Raw genomic sequence first — 16,058 nt, forward strand, 5'->3', positions numbered from 1 at the left:
ATCCTTTCTTGAGAGTGCATCTACAACACCATTTTGCTTCCATTTTTTGTAGATGATTTCAAAGTCATAACCCATCATCTTGGTTACCCCATTTTGTTACTCTTCTGAAGATAATATTTGTTCCAAAAAGTACTTGAGGCTATCATGATCTGTGTTTACCTTCAGTTGTCTTCCAATTAGGTAAGGTCATCGTATTTTTAGTGCATGTAGTATTGCCAACATTTCCTTCTCATAAATAGGTTTGTGTAAATAGTTTATGTTGATTGGAGGACCTTCAAAAGAAATTGGTTTTTCTCCTTGCATTAAAACTACACCAATTCCATTTCCTGAAGCATAACATTCCACAATAAAAGTTTTTGTGAAGTCTGGCATAGTTAAGGCTGGTGCTTGGAACATTTCCTCTTTAAGATGTTTAAAGGCCTCTGTTGCTTCTAGAGTCCAAGAAAATGCATTTTTCTTCATCAATGATGTTAGAGGTGCCACTATTCTCCATAAGTCTTAACAAACTTGTGATAAAAAGACCATGTTGTTAATAACCAAGATAATCTCGAAATGATGTGAAACATGGACAATGAATTTAGAAATATTTTCGTGATATATTTCAATAATCCGAAAACCAGCATAGGAATTATAGAATACATCCTAGAGATAGATGCATATATCATGGAAATCTATGAACAAATGGAATTTTCAAAAATAAATTCATTGATAATAGCTTAAACGATTCCAATAACAAAGGAAATTTCCTTCAAAAAACTACAATCTTTAGGAGTCATGAATGAAGGAAAGAGTGTATTTTAGGAAGATATTTCAATTTGTATACACCACTCATGAAAAGGGGAAGGATCTCACCACTTAGAGAATGTCACTAGAAGTTATAAACACATAATACAAAATATCAAACTAGTGGATATTTAGAAAACCAATAGGTGTGAATAATAAAAAAGGAAGTACATGTCAAGCAATAGTAAGGTTAGGTGTATTCCTAGTGTCAAGGGGTATTTTTGGGAGAGAAAGGACCCTTAATATAGTAATTGTATTCAACCCAGAGTCATTATACTTGAGTAATATGTATAAAATGGAAAAATGCTAGTTTTCCAAAACCTAAGCCCTTTCATTTCAATAGATTCTAGTTATCCCTCCTAAATTTCCAATTAAAAATATAATGATGGTAAGAGGAAGAAGAGATTCCAAATGGTACAAAATGAATTACCTTTAATAAGTGATTAATAAACCAAGTCAACACTTGGGAAAAACAAAACCTTGACATTCTTGATGTCAAAATAAAATTGGCAAGGAAGATGAAATATCTTCAAAATATGATAATCTCATAAGGAAGCTTTTAGAAAGAAAACAATTGGAATATTTCCTTTAATATCACTCGGATTTTGGATTAAAGAGGGGAGAAATCCTTTACCGTCAAAATATTATAATGAGATGGCTCAAATAAGGAGATAATAATGTCAAAATATTTCACAATTTCATTATCAATAGAGGGAACGAAACTAGAAAATATCATCCCTCATGACACTCTAAGGAACAAAACATAAGGAACACGGAGTATTGAAAAGTAACTTAGAAATCATCATATCCATTAAATATTAGAACCATAAATAGATAAAAAACAAGTAATCAATTACATTAGAAGTTTAATCCCTCTTTAGTTAAACTAGAGCAAAGTGTTGATATGACGTGACACATAACAATTGAAGATGTGGGCAAAACTATTATGGAAATGCTAGCTAAAAATTATCTTCACCCAAGTGGTTAAACGAAAAACATCACTCAATGATGCTTGTTTCGATATTTTGAGTAGTGATGTATAAGAATCAATCAAATACTTTAGGACTTCTAAGGCATTATACAAGCATCGAAATTTACCTTTTTTACCCTCATTCAAAATTTAGACTCAGTTAGTACATAAAATCTTGACAAATTATAAACAATGGAATAGGTTAAATTCCACCTTAGCACTCTTTGTATTGTTATATTCATCAAAATTCATCTTTAACCATTTAAATCCCATGATTTATAGGATCACCACAATAAAGTAGGGAGGCTCTACAGAAGTAATCCAAAATTATATGGTATCATAGTATCTCTGGAAATTATTCACAATATCGAGATAAATAAAAACCTAGCATGATGATCAAACTTGATATGCTTGAGGAGTCTAGTTATGTATTTTGGAAATTGTTAGGAGAAACAATAGGGGTTTTTAGCATTTATCAATATTGAATTAAGTGGGTAAATAACATCATCTTCACTTCCTTTTCCTCAAATTCGGTTAATATATATCTTTCGTACCTATTCAAACCCTCTAAAGGAATAGGACATGGAGACATCGTTTTTCCTCTCGTATTGAATCTAATGGAAGAGGTTCAAGGCATAAGTATAGGGAGTGTAGTGATCATTAGAATTCTTAAATACCTTAACATACATTTGAATGTTGGTCATGTATCACACTTGCAATTTTGGGATGATAAATATTTCCTTGTTCAACCATAACCAATGGATATTGGAATATTAATGCTACCTTAGACACATTTCTCCAAGATTCAAGTAAATACTTAATGTTATTCTTCAATATTATCATGGAATTTCAATGGAATAATACAAATATTGGGTTTTCAAGGAGGATATCTTCGATCTAGATATTTGGATTCCTCAGTATTGTATGCAGTATTGACAAACAACTCATGGGAAGATCTCCTCTCTAAGCTAGAGTTTGAACTTAGTAGTCAGAGCTTTATATTTCTCTCATTACCTGGGAAGATTATTCTCATGAAGGATGTGCCAGGGTTGAATAGGGAAAATAATGGGCCTAGTTTCATTAGATAATTTGGTACACATTATATAAACCCCATATGGACCCTAGAAACAATTTTGAGGCCCTAGATATTGATTCGTTACATTTATGTTGTTATATTGTGTTGATGTTTTGATCAACACCATCAAATGTTTTCACTAGACATGAATTTTGGAGCCTACTAAGGATCTGGCCATCTATCATTCCATAGTTGCTTCATTATTGATTAATGTTACACTAAGTGTTCAAGTATTCTTCTTTCTTTCTAAGTGTTGAGGCCACTTGCTCAGACATGTTGAATCCGTAATAAGTTCGTGAGTGCATTATTTTATGCAAAATTGAATAGGCATAACACATTCCATCAATAAAGTTTTTTTGCAATGTTTAACTAATGTCAACAATTAGTGTGCACTTTCATTGACAATCTCTCAATTTGGTTTTGATTATACTTATATTTCGATGAGTTTTTCCAACTATGGATTTTTCACACATTCACTTTCGTAAGTGTCACTTTCATGTTTACAAATATTTATTTTACTTATTTTCACCTTAATAGGTGTCATTTTCATGTTATCTTCTCTATGGCATGTGTCACATTCAATGTTGTTCACATTTGCAAGTGTCGTTTACACTTTTCCCTTACTGTCGCAAGTGTCATCTCCTAAGAATTGGAAGTGTCACATTACGTAAATGCACATTCATGTTTCATTTTAGGAGAAACATTTAGTATTAATGGTTCCTATCTATAATATAAAAATGTATTAAACTCATTCCCAAATTTTTATGCATTATCACACTATTGTCATCACTATCGTTACAAAGTACATCCTCAGTGTCGTACTTGGAGGAGGTTATTGTATCACTGTCACATTGAGGGGATCATGGTGTTCTTGTGCACTAAATGTTTTAATGTTGCGTCATCAAATCTTATAAATCTACATAATCATTCATAAGTTCAATCATATTCTCACTTCTACCTCATTGAATCCTATTCTCCCTTCTACCTCATTAATCCCACACTTACTCAAATTTTGGGAAGTTCTTGCTTGATCAACATGACCTCACTCAACCCCCTAAAGTTTCACAATGGATACTGTCAACACTCAAGTTGATCCCTTTCCTCTTGGAACTATTCATTGTGTAGTTATTACCTATAAGTAATCTACATTACATAGTCTCAATGCTCAACCTTATTGTCTTAACCTCTACAACTATGCAGTCTACCGTTCTATTTAGACTCTTTCTATGCATTGCACAGTGGAAAACCCCAAGTTGTCTCCCTCCCTCCCTAGGCAACGCAATTATGCAATCCCTAGGCCTCTCTCTCTCCTATACTGTACATTGGGAAACCTTAATGATTAAGACTGCCTAATTGATCTCCTCAACTACATTGTCATCTTACCCATGCCTCCATAACTAGACATGTGTAGTCTCAAGCTTCATTCCATCGCTCCTGACCTATGGAACTATGCATTGCACAATCCTTGATTTTTCTTCTTCGTCTAGTACCCAATTCTAGCTGAATCATCATTTTCATGAAGGAAGTTATAGTAGGCTATTTTTGGATAGATGTTGTTTTGTCATGAGTGGATTCTACTTGCAGATACTACATGACGGGCCTCTAAATTAGACATAAATTAAGGCCCATGCCTCTAAATTAAACATAAATTAAGGCTTATAACCACCCTTCAACACATTAAACCTCTATTTTTGCGTTAGATACTGTATTTTTTAAATTTAATATATTCACTAGGAAGGTTTATGAATAATTGGAAATTTGTGCCTAATATTAATTTTTTTTATGGAATTTTATGAGAATATTGGGAATATGAAGATTTGTAGGAGGAGATAATTTCGAGAGTTGTTCCCTACTACAAGAGGACCACTATTAAGTAATAAATCAACAAGATATGATGGAATTATGGCACGGATTGTGGAACTCCAATGATTGAGAAAATCTAGGAATGTGTTCCCTACCATTTAATGGAGATTCCTAGTATTGGGGACCAAATCCACTAATCAATGGATTTTGGTGAGGAAAGCATCCTCCATTCATGGGGAACTATTCCTAATCATTTTTTGTAAGCACCAAGTCGAATTTTCCTCTAGGGGGATATTTTCATTTGTGTTATTGTGGAGAGAACTTGTATTTTTGCAGCTCCATTGTATTTTCTTGCAGGGATGTAATGGTATTGATGAAAATAATGAAGATTGGTGTCATGTTCATCTTCTAAATCTTGTTCTCCTCTAGAGGTGATTGATCTTCCTTGGGCTTGGCCATCCCAAAAACCTAAAAGACCTTTTGTATCATTTTGTTTCCTTGTTTTCACTGCTTATTCACATACATCTCTTGTATTTATTTCTTTCTATTTCTGCAATTAGTATTAAAGATTTCCTGTTGTAGAACTGAGTTAAATGGTTGATGTAAGTTCTTTTGTAGGATCACAAGAATCATTTCATCCTTGAAAAATATTTTGAAGGTCATATTAATCATTGAGCTAGTTGGATTAGCTTCCTTATTCCCAAATCAAGATTTTTGGAACTCCATTGTGGCAAAGAACAATAAATTTTTGCTATTTTTTAGAGCATGCTAATGAGCTTCAATCAAGTTGGTTCCACTTGCATTATCAGAAAAACATTCTAGTTCATAACAAAAACTACACCACTACATTTGCAATTGATTGGATTAGGCATATTTTATACTTACTAGCTCACTAGTTCTCAAATTTCTAGATTTTTTACTAGTAATGTTTTTGTATTTTTTAGCATTGGTTAACAATGGTATTTTTGATAAATTCCACTTGGAATGGGGACCTAATACATCCTATTTAAAAAAAAAAAAAATGTCACATCCAATTTGGATTTGATTTTCCTGATCATTATATGAATTATAATTTTGTATAGTAAATTTGTAACATCCTGTAGTAAATCACGGGATCTTGTAGGAAACCATTGTAGCATCCTGTAGGAAATATGCATCTTGTAGGAAATCCGCATCCTATAGGAAAGCCTACTTTGAGCCTGAATTGAGAAAAATCATCATTGAAGTCGGGATTAGGCCTCTACTTGACCTCCATGCCATCAATACAATTTTAGCCATCTTGTTCCACACTTGTCTCCCCTGCCTAAGATCAAGGAAAGATTAGCATTTGCATTCATAAAGCAAAAATATTTTAAAAATGATTTATTTGATATTTACACATGCACACGGTAGTTAGTACACTCTAGATTAGATTTCATGCTGAGTTAGTGTAGATCATCGCATGTCATTAATATGGTTAAGATAGGTTTCTTTTACATTTAGTTCATGATATTTCTGCAATTAGAATAGGTTTTTTTCCTTGTACTTTCTTTCTTGCAATAGGTTAACGTTCCATTTTGAACATCGCATTTTCTATAATTAGTTTAGGATTTGACTTCAATATGTAGGTTTTAACCCTGTACATAAATTACCTGTATACGAATTCTTAGGCAAAGAAAATAAACAATGCGAGAGCATAACCCATAAAACACATATGCACAGAGATTTTTCCCTGGATCCCAAAACCTGGACTATGAGCTTGATTCTTCATTATGTTCCTTTCAATGTTACAATACATATTTATACATGCTGAATCATCCAATACCATGGACCGAAAACCATCGCGTCCAAAAAACATGTGCGAAAATCATGCACAAAACCATAGGTGGGTCCGCCCAACCTAACATATGGTCCAAAACCAAAATTTTCCGGGGCGCTGCCCCAGACCCCATAAAGTGGAGTTACAGGTGCCCTTCAAACCCCCTATTAACTACGTGGAAAGAATATAACACAACCCAACAATCTCCCACTTGTTGTTTTCTTTCCACAGGTGGCCACAGGAGAGCTTAGTCATTTTTTCAGCCCTGAGATTCCCATTGCTTCTCTACACCAAGAGAACTTCTCAGAGCTCACAGATTTTGTCAATGCATCTGCAGTATTCTTCAAATTGTCCACCTTTACCAGCAACACCTTTCTGTCTTCTATCATATCCCTCACAAAGTGATACTGAACATCAATGTGCTTTGTCTTTGAATGATAAGCAGGGTTCTTTGCCAAGAAAATTGCACTTTGGCTGTCACAGTCTATTCTTATAGCTCCCTATACTAACCCCATACTTGAACACAATCTCAACAACCAAACTGCTTCCTTGCTTGCATGAGTGGCTGCCATGTATTCTGCCTCTATAGTTGATAGTACCACTACAGATTGTTTCTTACTCATCCAATTGACTGCACCTCCAAATAGGTTAAACACATACCCACTTGTAGATCTTCTTTCATCCAGATCTCTAGCCCAGTCTGCATCAACAAAGCCATGAATATCCAACACTCTGTCCAATCCTGGTCTTCCTTGGTAGCACAAACCATAATCACTAGTGCCACGCAAATACCTGAAAACCCGCTTCACTGCTGTCCAATGCTCCTTCCCAGGTTTTGACATAAACATGCTCAATACTCCCATTGCATGTGCAATGTCTGGTCTAGTACAGACCATTGCATACATCTGGCTACCCACTGCACTTGCATATGGAACATGAGACATGTCCTCTTCCTCTTCTTGTGTCTTGGGACACTGTTCAACAGATAACCTCACACCTATAGGAATAGGAACCTTCATTGGTTTACTATCCTGCATATTAAACCTCTGCAGTATTGTCTCAACATACTTCCTCTGGTTTAACCAGAGCTTCCTCTTTGACCGATCTCTTTTAATTTCCATGCCCAAAATATAGTTTGCAGCACCAAGATCTTTCATGTCGAATTTGGAGGACAATTGGGTCTTCAAATCCTGGATAATTTCTTTGTCATTTCCAACCAGAAACATATCATCCACATACAAGACCAGATAAATAACATGGTCACCAATTAATTTAAAATACACACAATGATCTGCTTTGCTTCTAGTGAAGCCAAGTCCCCGTATAAATGTATCAAATTTCTGATACCACATCCTTGGTGACTGTTTTAAACCATACAGAGACTTCTTTAACTTGCATACCAGTTCTTTCTTACCCTTCACCGCAAAGCCTTCAGGTTGCTTCATGTAGATTTCCTCTTCCAAATCCCCGTGAAGAAATGTTGTCTTCACATCCATCTGTTCTACCTCAAAATCAAAAGCAGCAGCAATAGATAAAAGTAATCTAATAGAAGTTACCTTGGCAACAGCAGAAAAAATATCACCAAAATCAATTCCTGGCACCTGGGAATAACCTTTTGCTACCAGCCAAGCTTTGTATTTCTCCACCTTTCCTTCTATTTTTGTCTTCTCCTTGAACACCCATTTGTTGCCAATGGGTTTCCTTCCAGCCAGCAACTCCACCAGATCCCAAGCCTCATTTTTGTGCAAAGATGTCATTTCATCGACCATGGCCTCTTTCTAGAGTTTTCCATCCTCTGAATCCACTGCTTCCTTCACAGTTCTGGGATCATCATCAGTAACAGACAAAGAAAAATTTGAACTGAAAGCAGATGGACTATACCTTTCTGGCTACCTTCTTTCTCGAACTGATCTTCTCATAGCCGGAATTTGTGGCTCTTCATCTTCTGATTCCTCCTCTGCTACAGAGTCTGATTCTTCCTCCTTTGGCTCAAACTCTATCTTCTCAGGTTCCTTTGGTTGGACTTCATGTTGAATAACATCTTTTACCTCTCTGAACAACACATCTCGGCTGTACACAACCTTCCGTGTGACTAGGTTCCAAAGCTTATAACCCTTTAAACCATCCTTATATCCAATAAAGATGCACTTTTCAGATTTACTATCCAACTTGGTTCATTTCTCCTTTGGAACATGTACATATGCATCACATCCAAATACCCTTAGATGTGAAAGAGAGGGTTTCTTACCAGTCCATACTTCTTGTGGAGTCTTATCCTCCAACGCTGATGAAGGTGATCTCTTGATCAGGTAACATGCAATATCCACCGCCTCTGCCTAGAATTCCTGTCCTAACCCAGCACCACTGAGCATGCTTCTTGCCCTTTCCATCAACGTCTTGTTCATTCTTTCTATGACTCCATTTTGCTGAGGTGTATATGGAGTAGTCTTCTGCCGTGCTATACCACACTTCTTACAAAATTCTTCAAATTCCTTGCTGCAAAATTCTCCACCATTATCTGTCCTCAACACCTTTATCTTCTTCTCTGTTTGATTTTCCGCCAGAGCCTTAAATTCTTTAAACCTGTCAAAGACTTCAGATTTCTTCTTAAGAAAATATATCCATATATTCCTTGAGAAGTCATCTATGAATGATACATAGTACACAGACTTACCCAGTGATGGAACCTTCACAGGTCCAAACACATCACTGTGCACAAGCTCTAATATCTGTTTCGTCCTCTTACCACCAGAGGGGAAACTCACCCGATTTTGCTTCCCATATACACAATTTTCACAGAAATCAAAATCCAGAGAGCTATTATTCATACCTTCTACCATACCTTTACCATGAAGTATTCGAAGGCCCTTCTCTCCAATATGTCCAAGCCTTCGATGCCACAACATGGTCTTCTCTCCAAAGACCACTAGATTCTCTACTCCATTTTCAGGAGCCATAGAACTATTGCACCCATCAACAACAATGCTACCTTGCAGCTTGTACAGAGTTCCAATCCTAACTCCCCGCAATAATACCAGTGCTCCTCGAACCATCTTGCAGGTATCTTTCTCGAACACCGTCTTTACACCTGCATCATCCAACTTGCTTACGGAAATCAGATTTCTAGCCAATGCAGGAATATGTAGAACACCCGGAAGTGTTCTAACCCTTCCACCTTGCAACTTCAACTTTACTTTTCCCCGACCAATGATTCTAGCCTTCCTATCATCTCCTAAGAATACATCACCACCATCGTATTTCTCATACTCGCAGAACCACTCTCTATGGGGAGTGAAGTGAAAGGATGCACCTGAGTCAATCAACCATGCCTCATGATCTACATGTGTACTTGAAGAAGCCAAGTACACATCCCCACCTTCATCTGAGGTGGTTTTCGCCTCTGCAGAAGGAGCATCATCAGATCCCTTTCCTTTATCAGGAGCTTTAGATTTACAATCCCTTCTAAAGTGCCCTTCCTTTCCGCATTTCCAGCACACCACCTTTGTAGGTTTTCCTGGAGATTTAGATCTCCCTCTAGATTTAGATCTCCCACTCGATGACTTATTTTTGTTTCTGTTCTGGGACCGTTCTCGTACAGACAAGGCATGACCATTCTGGCTGTCCATATTTTTCCGTCTCATTTCCTCCGTCAGCAAGGCTGAGACTATTTCATCAAACTGCAAAGCAGTTGCATTGCTACCTATTGCAATAACCAGACTATCCCACGAATCTGGTAGAGAACACAACAGACTGATGCACTTATCTTCATCTGAAATTTTAATATCAACAGATAATAACTGACTTACGACAGTATTAAACGCATTCAGATGCTCTGTCACCGAGTCTCCATCTTTCATCCTCAGGTTATACAGCTTTTTCCGCAGGAACAGTTTATTCACCAGAGACTTAGATTGGTACAAAGTCCCTAACTTGACCCACAAAGCCTTTGCCGTAGCTTCCCCTGATACATTCAGCAATACTGAATCTGAGACACACAATCGTATTGTGCTCTTTGCCTTCCGATCCAACTTCTTCCATTCTTCATCGGTCACTCCCGATGGTTTAGTACCCGGATCTACCGCGATCCACTGATCTTTATCCACCAACAGATCCTCCATCTTGAGTTTCCACAACTCAAAATTCTGACCATTGAACTTCTCAATCTCTATCTTTCCACTGCTCACCATCTTCTTTCACCACCAAAATCGATCTCGCAGATCTCCCACTGAACAGGGTCTACCACAGGCCCGAGCGAAACCCCTCAGCAACAAAGGCATCCCCTTGAAGCCAAAACAGCTCTGATACCAAATGTAGGTTTTAACCCTGTACAGAAATTACCTGCATAAGAATTCTCAGACAAAGAAAATAAACAATGCGAGAGCATAACCCATAAAACACATATGCACAGAGATTTTTCCCTGGATCCCAAAACCGAGACTACCAGCTTGATTTTTCATTATGTTCCTTTCAATGTTACAATACATATTTATACATGCCGAAGCATCCAATACCATGGACCAAAAACCATCGCGTCCAATAACATGGACCGAAAACCATCGCATCCAAAAAACATGTGCGAAAATCATGCACAAAACCATAGGTGGGTACGCCCAACCTAACATATGGTCCAAAACCAAAATTTTCTGGGGCGCTGCCCCGGACCCCATAAAGTGGGGTTACGGGTGCCCTTCAAACCCCCTATTAACTACGTGGAAAGAATATAACACAACCCAACACAATACATGCACTTCATTACATTATGATAGAAAAGGAAGGACACATTGTATGGTGCACATATAGTGCTGATACATATTAAGTTTGCACGAACCCTAGGTTGATAATTAAAGTTGATAGCCTTAGGAGTTGCAACATTCTTGTTGCAATACCAAGGCTTATCACTTTCTGGAACTGTTGTCGGGGAGGTGTCGAAGTATGCATTGTTTTCTTCCCTAGTTTATTCATTTCTTTTTAATTTTTGCAAAAACAAAAAATATTTGCATTAGGCGTATTTAATTTCAAAAGTAGAAAACCAAATTGCACTATAGTTTTCATTCAATCATAAAGAAAAAGAAATACAACACCAACCCACCCCCCCATTGGATCACGTGGTTCAGTAAGAGCCACATCACCATTCACTTTTGCAGGTAGAAAAAGCGGATGGGAAAGGATGTAGAAGAAATGGATGTAGATGATGACAATGAGGAAGATCTTCTTGGATTTCCCATTCAAAATATTGATGGTAGTGTGCACATGAAGAACATCGATCCATCTTTCCTTCCAAAATTTCATGGTCTAAGGTAAAAGGATCTAGAAACCTTTCTCTTTAAATTTGAAATTGATTGTAGACCTTATGGTTACTTATTAAAAACTCAAAAATTGAGATTGTTTCCGGCAACATTGAAGGATAGAGCTCTTAAATGGTTCATGATTTTAGGGACTAATTCAATAATATCGTGGAACGATATGCAAAATATATTTCTAGAAAAATATAAATATCATGATCCTAAAGAAGAAATATTTAGAATGAATCAAAAATAAGATGAGAGTCTAGAGGATCTAATGGAGAGTTTCATGTACATCTAATGGAGAGGTTCATGTACAATGTTAAGAGGGAAAAGCCACATCATTTAGGATTTGACACACTAAAAACCCTCTTACTTATAACAATTAGGGATGAATGGATTGATCTCCTTGATCTCATGAGTGGAGGTGATTTATACCAATTATCATTTGAAGAAATTTGTGAAACATGCAAACACATATCAAGTGGAAGGGCAAGAGTAGGTAAATCAAAATCAAGATCAGCAAGTCAAGCTAAACTTGGAAATTTGTTTCATGACTTTAAAACAAAAATTATTAGCAATCTAACCGAACATGTAGAGATGTTAAGAATACAAAATGAGCAAAAGGAATATGTTTGTGTTGTCCTTGCAGAATCACATGATGTTAAATGTTGCTCCTCATTATCAAGGTTGAAGGAAGTTCACCAAGAGGATAATGGAGCAAGTCAATTTCCAATGCAGCTATGTTACGTAGCTCCAAGAGGACCATGGCAGCCTATTCAGCCTGATATGCAAGAGCCTAATTCACAATTTCAAGCTTATGCACATCCACCTCAAAGTAATTGGAACACACCCTTTCCTTGGCAACATTGGCCATCTCAACCCCAAATCCAATAATGGCAATAAGGTTGGCAAGGAACTTATGGGAGCCATCCACAATATCCTCAGTATTTTCCTCAATATCCTCCATAACCAACTCCATGTTATCCCTACCATTCACCTCCACCACATCCATCTCAAATATCCACTCCCACTCAACTACCTGTACCACCATTTATGAACCCACACATTAAAGTAGCTCAGCCCACTTACAATGTTGACGTAGAACACTTCCAAACATCTCCTCTTGAGATCAATGGTATTCACCATACCTCAAGAAGGGTATTTCAAAAAGGGATTATGTTGATATCATTGAAGGACCACATCCAAAAGAATAAAATTCAAATGAGAAGATGATAGAATCATGGGCTTCACTTGATGAAGAGGAGACATCAAAATTAGAGATCGAGAGAGCTCCCTCATGGTTACCATCGAATCCTCCATGTATTCAAGAGGGAAATCAACAAAAAGAGGAATATTTGAAGGTCATGGTAAAAGAAGACATGATGAATGATCTAGATAAGAAAGAAAACCAAGGACATCAAAGTTATATTAAGGTTTGGTTCCAAAAAAACAACAAAATGGAGCATCACTATGGTCTTCAACTATGCTTGATCATTTCAAAGTAAAATCATTTGGTCCCTGAAATCCATGTACATGTCAAAGCATAAATTTAAAGCCTACACATCATTTTTTCTGTCAGCTTGATGTGCACATGGCTCCATTTGAAGTATTCTTATACTTGAAAGTGATTTTGTTTTTCTAGTAGGGTAGGGTAAAAACAAACAAAAAAAGATGAGAAATAAGAGGAAAAAAAAAATCTCAAATGAAATCTTATGAAAACTTCCTTGGAGACACATCATACTAGCTAATTGATTGAAAACCTCCATGAGGCGGTCAATGGGTTAGAGAAAAGAAAAACAAAAATATTGTAGGCGAAAACCTCCTTTGAGGAGCCTAGGCAGACCTACTAGTTGTCAAGCTCCTTGAGGTGGCTAGTAGGCCTAAAAGAAAAAAAAAAAAGAAAGGGAAAATATTAAAAAAATCCATGCTCCAAGTATCTCTTTGATGAATGTAGGTGTCCTCCAACATCTACAAGGAACAAAGACAAGTTGCCACCAAAGAAAGAAAAAATAGGTCAAACCTAGTCAAAATAAGTCAAATTTTGAATTTCTCCTCCTTTCCTCAAATGCTCAAACAAGGCCAAGGCCATGCCAATCCATCACCCTCATATATTTCCACCATCCACCCATCATTATCAAGCTTCTACCATTCATTTTTCTTGTTGTCCTAAAAAACTACGAGATGCTCTCTTTTACTACAAGATACAAAAATACATAGAGCATCAATTTGTTTTTTCCATAACTCAAGAACCATGCATCCATTTGCGATGATGTTTCAGGGGGAGATGCATATGGACAATGGTAACATGCTCAAGAACTTTTAGAAAATTCTAGTGCACATTTTTCGAGAAATCAACCTCCATCACCTACATCCGTTTTTGCATTGTTGCAATATTCATACATCCATTTAAAAATTTGTTTCATTTAGAGATGCATACGGATGCTGGTAACATTCCCAGGCCATTTCAGAAAATTCCAATGCACGATTTCCAAGAAATTGGCCTCCATCACCTTCAGCCTTTTTTAGCTTTTCTCGAGGTTTGTGCATCCATTGACCAAATATTATTTATGGGGAGGTGCATAATGATGATGGAAAGATGCTCAGAAAGTTTCTGGTCAATCCATTCTACCATTTGGGAGGTATGGACAAAACAAGTCGGCTACAAAAGATTGTCTTGAAAACCTACAGGATTCCCTGGAATCCTACAGGATCCTACAAGACATAGAAAAACACCTAAGATTGGCATTGGGCAGTTTTAAAGGGAAAAACCAGAGGTTGGCTTTATCATACAATGATAAGGAGATATATAAAACCCTCCACATCCATTAGAGAAACATGAGAGGGGGATTTAACAAGAGGGAACCCACCAGCATAGTGAGGATTCATCAACATTAGCATCCAGTACCTACAGATCAAGGAACAACATCAAAGAAAAAAAGAGGAAAACACATGCAACAAATAAAAGCAAGGATTTCACTCTCAAATAAAAAACATCTACAGGAAGGCCATCAAGTACGTATAGGTATGCAATATTCTTGACCTCTTCTCTTGAGCATATTATAGTTAGAAATTTGTTGTCAATGCATGAGAGATGAAGTATAAGCTAAGGATGGGTCAGCACTCTCAACCGCCTTCAACTAGTTAATTGCACCTCACTCCTTCACTCATGCAATGTTGAAAAGTCAAATTATGATGGGTGATGATTTCAAGGAATGAGGACAACAGTTAAAACAAGAAATTTTTGCAAAGGCCAAGTCACCACAACACTCAAAGCCCTCCATCCAATTCATATTCACTATCTATTCATCATTCATCCATCTCGTTTCATTCTTGAGAAAAACAAATATAGCATCCTCTCCATTTTCACAAACGCACACTACTCCCTTTGAGCCCCAGCATAATCATCCAACCCCTCTTCATCATTTCTCATCACTCTCATACAATTAGAAGACCCTGAAAGAGGAGAAATGACTACTACAGGAAAGCAGGATGTTGCTGAAAGAAGGAATACATAAACAAATTATGCTAAACCCCAAGATGGCAGAGCTTAAGAGAGACCTAGTCAAAATAGAGAAATCCAAGGCCATTAGGCAGTCATCTAGGCCACAAGAGAGAAGAATAAGGAAACAGAAGGAAATGAGGCACTCACCATCAAAACAAAACTCAAACTACAGTGATGAAAAGATGTTTTCCAAGAGGTCTCCAATCTCTTTCTAGCTTTTTTTCAAGGCCTAAAAATGGCAAAAAGGCATGGGAGTCAAGTTGAGGGCCTGTCCTAGGCTCAGAAGTTCATTTATGCTCAAAAATAGTTTCTTGTGGTTTTAATAGGGTTTCCTGTAGGTTTCTTGTAGTTTTGATAAGAACTATTATAAGGTGTCCTAGTTCTCATCTAAATGCATTTTGAAGGTGTTAGTGGTGTCCAAATGGTAGAACAAGGTAGCATAAGGTTGATAAGGATAAGGAAGACCTTGCTAAACTGAAAAATATTCAAGAACCCATCTTCAGTAAGGGCAAGAAAGCAAGCTAATGCTCTCAATAAACAATTATTTTTCTTTGCACAAATTTCTTTTTTGGCTTGTCCTTGCAGAACTTACAGCCAAGATTCTTAACATAGAAGAGATAGGCCACTAGGGCCATGGATGGGGCACAATGTGGTCACTAAGTTTCTCAGAGGATGATCAAGAATTTCAACAGGGGGGTATGATGGGCCTTTAATTTAGACATAAATTAAGGCCCATGCCTCTAAATTAAACATAAATTAAGGCCTATGAAAATCGTTCAGCACATTAAATCACTCTTTTCGCATTAGATAATGTATTTTTAACTTTAATATATTCATTAGGA

This window comes from Pinus tabuliformis, chromosome X (assembly GCF_031772625.1).
Source record: "Pinus tabuliformis cultivar Carrire ecotype Pingquan chromosome X, CPIR1, whole genome shotgun sequence".
In the NCBI taxonomy this organism is placed as follows: Eukaryota; Viridiplantae; Streptophyta; class Pinopsida; order Pinales; family Pinaceae; genus Pinus; species Pinus tabuliformis.